The sequence below is a fragment of the Arachis stenosperma genome, chromosome 4 (assembly GCF_014773155.1).
Source record: "Arachis stenosperma cultivar V10309 chromosome 4, arast.V10309.gnm1.PFL2, whole genome shotgun sequence".
Taxonomy (NCBI): domain Eukaryota; kingdom Viridiplantae; phylum Streptophyta; class Magnoliopsida; order Fabales; family Fabaceae; genus Arachis; species Arachis stenosperma.
This window is the reverse complement of record NC_080380.1, coordinates 121,332,548-121,338,547: the sequence shown is the minus strand read 5'-3', so window position 1 is coordinate 121,338,547 and position 6,000 is coordinate 121,332,548.

Below are 6,000 nucleotides of genomic sequence, written 5' to 3'. Positions count from 1 at the left end.
GCTTCATACCAACAATCTCTGTGGATTCGACCCTTACTCACGTAAGGTTATTACTTGGACGACCCAGTACACTTGCTGGTTAGTTGAACGGAGTTGTGACCTCAGGTGCTGCCCCTTAGAAGCCTTCATCTCAAAATAATTAGAACATGGCAGTGCCATAATAATAATTCCATACAAAGACAAACAACTTGAACAGAATAGTGATCACAATTTCGTCCACCAAGTTTTTGGAGCCGTTGCCGGGGATTGTTCGAGTATGGACAACTGACGGTTCATCTTGTTGCTCAGATTAGGTACTTTTCTTTTCAAAAATCTTTTTCAAAAAAATTTTTCTTTTATTTTTCGTTTTTCCAAAAATTATTTTCGAAAATAATTAATAAAAATCCAAAAAAAATTAGAAAATCATAAAAATCAAAAATATTTTGTGTTTCTTGTTTGAGTCTTGTGTTAATTTTTAAGTTTGGTGTCTTTTGCATGTTTTAAAAATTTTCCTTGCATTTTTCGAAAACTCCATGCATTCATAGTGTTCTTCATGATCTTCAAGTTGTTCTTGACAAGTCTTCTTGTTTGATCTTGATGATTTTTTGTTTTGTGTTGTTTGTTGTTTTTCATATGCATTTTTGCATTCATATTTTCCATGCATTAAAAATTTCTAAGTTTGGTGTCTAGCATGTTTTCTTTGCATTAAAAATTTTTTCAAAATTATGTTCTTGATGTTCATCATGATCTTCATAGTGTTCTTGGTGTTCATCTTGACATTCATAGCATTCTTGCATACATCTTGTGTTTTGATCCAAAATTTTCATGTTTTGGGTCATTTTTGTGTTTTTCATTAAAAATTCAAAAATCAAAAAAATATCTTTTCCTTATTTCCCTCCAAAATTTCAAAATTTTGGGTTGACTTGGTCAAAAATTTTCAAAATTAGTTATTTCTTACTAGTCAAGTCAAAATTTCAATCTTAAAAATCTTATCTTTTCAAAATCTTTTTCAAAATCATATCTTTTTCAATTTTTTTTTATTAGTTTTCGAAAATCTCAAAAATCTTTTTCAAAATATTTTCAAAATCTTTTTCTTATCTTTATATGTAATTTTCGAAATTTCACTAATATTTAATGTGATTGGTTCAAAAATTTGAAGTTTGTTACTTTCTTGTTAAGAAAGGTTCAATCTTTAAATTCTAGAATCTTATCTTGTAGTTTCTTGTTAGTGAAGTAAATAATTTCAAAATTTTTGAATTAAATCTTTTTTATCTTTTAATTTATCTTTTTCAAAAATTTTATCTTTTTCAAAATTTGATTTCAAATATCTTATCCAACTTGCTATCTTCTTATCTTTTTCAATTTTGATTTCAAATCTTTTTTCAATCAACTAACTAACTTTTTGTTTGTTTCTTATCTTTTTCAAAACCACCTAACTACTTTTCTCTCTTCTATTTTCGAAAATATCTCTCTCTTTTTCAAAAATTCTTTTTAATTAATTAATTGTTTCATGTTTTAATTTTAATTACATTTTATCTCTAATTTTCGAAAATCACTAACTTTTTTTTCAAAATTATTTTCGAATTCTCTCTCCTCTTTTCTACCTCTATTTAATTATTTAATTACTAACACTACTCTTCACCTCTCTTCATCTAAAATCCGAACCTTCCTCTTCTTCTACCCCCTTCTTTTCTACTAACATAAAGGAATCTCTATACTGTGACATAGAGGCTTCCTTTTCTTTTCTTGTTTTCTTCTCTTTCATATGAGCAGGAACAAGGATAAAGGCACTCTTGTTGAAGTTGATCCAGAACCTGAAAGGACTCTGAAGAGAAGATTAAGAGAAGCTAAATTACAACAATCCAAAAACATCTTTAAGAGAAACAACCTTTCAGAAATTTTCGAACAGGAGAAAGAGATGGCAGAAGAAAATAATAATAATAATGCAAGGAGAATGCTTGGTGACTTCACTAAGCCAACGTCCAAGTTTGATGGAAGAAGCATCTCCATTCCTGCCATTGGAGCCAATAACTTTGAGCTTAAGCCTCAACTAGTTGCTTTAATGCAACAAAACTGCAAGTTTTATGGACTTCCATCTGAAGATCCTTACCAGTTTTTAACTGAGTTCTTGCAGATCTGTGACACTGTAAAGACAAATGGAGTTAATCCTGAAGTCTACAGACTCTTGCTTTTCCCTTTTGCTGTAAGAGACAGAGCTAGAGTATGGTTGGATTCACAACCCAAGGATAGCCTGGACTCATGGGATAAGCTGGTCACTGCCTTCTTGGATAAGTTCTTTCCTCCTCAAAAGCTGAGCAAGCTGAGAGTGGATGTTCAAACCTTCAAACAAAAAGATGGTGAATCCCTCTATGAAGCTTGGGAAAGATACAAGCAGCTGACCAAAAGATGTCCATCTGACATTTTCAGAATGGACCATACTAGATATATTCTATTATGGTCTCTCTGAATTTTCGAAAATGTCATTGGACCATTCTGCAGGTGGATCTATTCACCTGAAGAAAACGCCTGAAGAGGCTCAAGAACTCATTGACATGGTTGCAAATAACCAGTTCATGTACACTTCTGAGAGGAATTCGGTCAACAATGGCATACCTCAGAAGAAAGGAGTTCTTGAAATTGATGCTCTGAATGCCATATTGGCTCAGAACAAAGTGTTGACTCAACAGGTCAACATGATCTCTCAAAATCTGAATGGATTGCAACATGCATCCAACAGTACTAGAGAGGCAGCTTCTGAAGAAGCTTATGATCCTGAGAACCCTGCCATGGCAGAGGTTAATTACTTAGGTGAACCTTATGGAAACACCTATAACTCATCATGGAGAAATCATCCTAATTTCTCCTGGAAGGATCAACAAAAACCTCAACAAGGTTTTAACAATGGTGGACGTAATAGGCTAGGCAATAGCAAGCCATATCCATCATCTTCTCAGCAACAGACAGAGAATTCTGAACAAAACAATTCTAATTTAGCAAATATAGTCTCTGATCTGTCAAAGGCCACTTTTAGTTTCATGAATGAAACAAGATCCTCTATTAGAAATCTGGAGGCACAAGTGGGCCAGCTGAGTAAGAAAGTCATTGACACTCCTCCCAGTACTCTCCCAAGTAATACAGAAGAAAATCCAAAAGGAGAGTGCAAGGCCATTGATTTAATCAAAGTGGCCGAATGCACCAAGGAGGAGGAGGACGAAAATCCCAGTGAGGAAGACCTCCTGGGACGTTCCTCAAGCAAGAAGGAGTTTCCTACTAAGGATCCTGAGGAATCTGAGGCTCATCTAGAGACCATAGAGATTCCTCTAAATCTCCTTCTGCTATTCATGAGCTCTGAAGAATATTCATCCTCTGAAGAGAATGAAGATGTGACTGGAGAGCAAGTTGCTCAATACTTAGGAGCTATCATGAAGCTGAATGCCAAGCTGTTTGGTAATGAGACTTGGGAAAGTGAACCCCCTTTGCTCATTAGTGAACTAGATACTTGGATTCAGAGAACTCTACCTCAAAAGAAACAAGATCCTGGCAAGTTCTTAATACCTTGCACCATTGGCACCATGAGCTTTGAAAAAGCTCTATGTGATCTTGGGTCAGGGATAAATCTTATGCCACTCTCTGTAATGGAGAAGCTGGGAATCATTGAGGTACAACCTGCCTTGTTCTCATTGCAATTGGCAGATAAGTCCATAAGACAAGCTTATGGAATAGTAGAGGACGTGCTAGTAAGGGTTGAAGGCCTTTACATCCCTACTGATTTCATAATCCTAGACACTAGGAAGGAAGATGATGAATACATCATCCTAGGAAGACCGTTCCTAGCCACAGCAGGAGCTGTGATAGATGTCAACAGAGGTGAGTTAGTCCTTCAATTGAATGGGAACTACCTTGTATTTCAGGCACATGGCCATCCCTCTGTGACAAAAGAGAGTAAGCATGAAGAGCTTCTCTCAGTTCAGAGTCAAGAAGAGCCCACACAGTCAAACTCTAAGTTTGGTGTTGTGAGGCCACAACCAAACTCTAAGTTTGGTGTCCAAACCCCATATCCAAACTCTAAGTTTGGTGTTGGGAATACCACACTTAAATTGACCTGATCACCTTGTGGCTCCATGAGAGCCACTGTCAAGCTATTGACATTAAAGAAGCGCTTGTTGGGAGGCAACCCAATTTTATTTATCTAATTTTATTTTATTTTATTTTGGTGTTATTTTTGTGTTGAATTAGGTACATGATCATGAGGAGTCACGAAAAAAATCAAAAAAATTAAAAACTGAGTCAAAAACAGAAGAAAAAAATTTTTCACCCTGGAGGACGCACGGGCTGGCGTTCGACGCACGGGCTGGCGTTCAACGCCAGAACAGAGCATCTTTCTGGCGCTGAACGCCCAAAACAAGCTACATCCTGGCGTTTAACGCCAGAATGCGCACACAGAGGACAATCTGGCGCTGAACGCCAGAAACAAGCATGAAACTGGCGTTCAACGCCAGAAACATGCATAACATGGGCGTTTAACGCCCAGAACTAGCATCAATGGGCGTTTGAACGCCAGAATGTTGCATGAAGGCATGTTACATGCCTATAGGGTGAAGGAATGGTATTTCTTTTCACCTCAGGATCTGTGGACCCCACAGGATCCCCACCTCAGGATCTGTGGACCCCACAGGATCCCCACCTACCTTTTCTTTTAATTCTAATCACACTCTCCTAATCCAAATCTCATTCTCAATGTCACACTTCCCAAAAACCTTCACCTATCACCTCAATTCCTCTTCCCAATTACCCCATTCACCATTCACATCAACCTCCTCTTCCCCATAAACCCAACCTACCTCCATTACATTCAAATTCAATTTCCCACCCATTCCCACCCAAATTGGCCGAACCTATACCTTCCCCCCCTCCCCCTATAAATACCCTTCTTTTCTTTTACATTTTCACACAACACAAACCCACATTCCCCCACATAGCCGAACCCTCTCTTCTCCCTCTCTACCATCTTTTCTTCTTCTTCTTCTACTCTTCTTTTCTTTTTTTGCTTGGGGACAAGCAAATTTTAAGTTTGGTGTGGTAAAAAGCCTAAGCTTTTTGTTTTTCATTCACCATCAATGGCACCCAAGACCGGAGTTTCCTCAAGAAAAGGGAAAGGGAAAGCAAAAGCTTCCACTTCCGAGTCATGGGAGAAGGAGAGATTCATCTCCAAAAGCCACCAAGACCACTTCTATGATGTTGTGGCAAAGAAGAAAGTGATCCCTGAAGTCCCTTTCAAGCTCAAAAAGAATGAGTATCCGGAGATCCGACATGAAATTCAAAGAAGAGGTTGGGAAGTCTTAACCAACCCCATGCAACAAGTCGGAATTCTCATGGTTCAAGAGTTCTATGCCAATGCATGGATCACTAGAAACCATGACCAAAGTATGAACCCAAGCCCAAAGAATTATCTCACCATGGTTAGGGGGAAATACTTGGATTTCAGTCCGGAAAATGTGAGGTTGGCGTTTCATTTGCCTATGATGCAAGGTGATGAACACCCCTACACAAGAAGGGTCAACTTTAACCAAAGGTTGGACCAAGTCCTTATGGACATATGTGTGGAAGGCGCCCAATGGAGAGTAGATTCCAAAGGCAAGCCAGTCCAACTAAGAAGACTGGATCTCAAGCCTGTAGCTAGAGGATGGTTGGAGTTTATTCAAAGATCCATCATCCCTACAAGCAACCGATCTGAAGTTACTGTGGATCGGGCCATCATGATCCATAGCATCATGATTGGAGAGGAAGTAGAGGTTCATGAAGTCATAGCCAATGAACTCTACAAAATAGCTGACAAGCCTTCATACATGGCACGGCTAGCATTCCCTCACCTCATATGCCATCTATGTTATTCAGCTGGAGTTATCATAGATGGAGATGTCTCCATTGTAGAAGACAAGCCCATTACCAAGAAAAAGATGGAGCAAACAAGGGAAGCTCCTCACGGCCTCCAAGAAGAACATGAGGAAGTGCATCATCAAC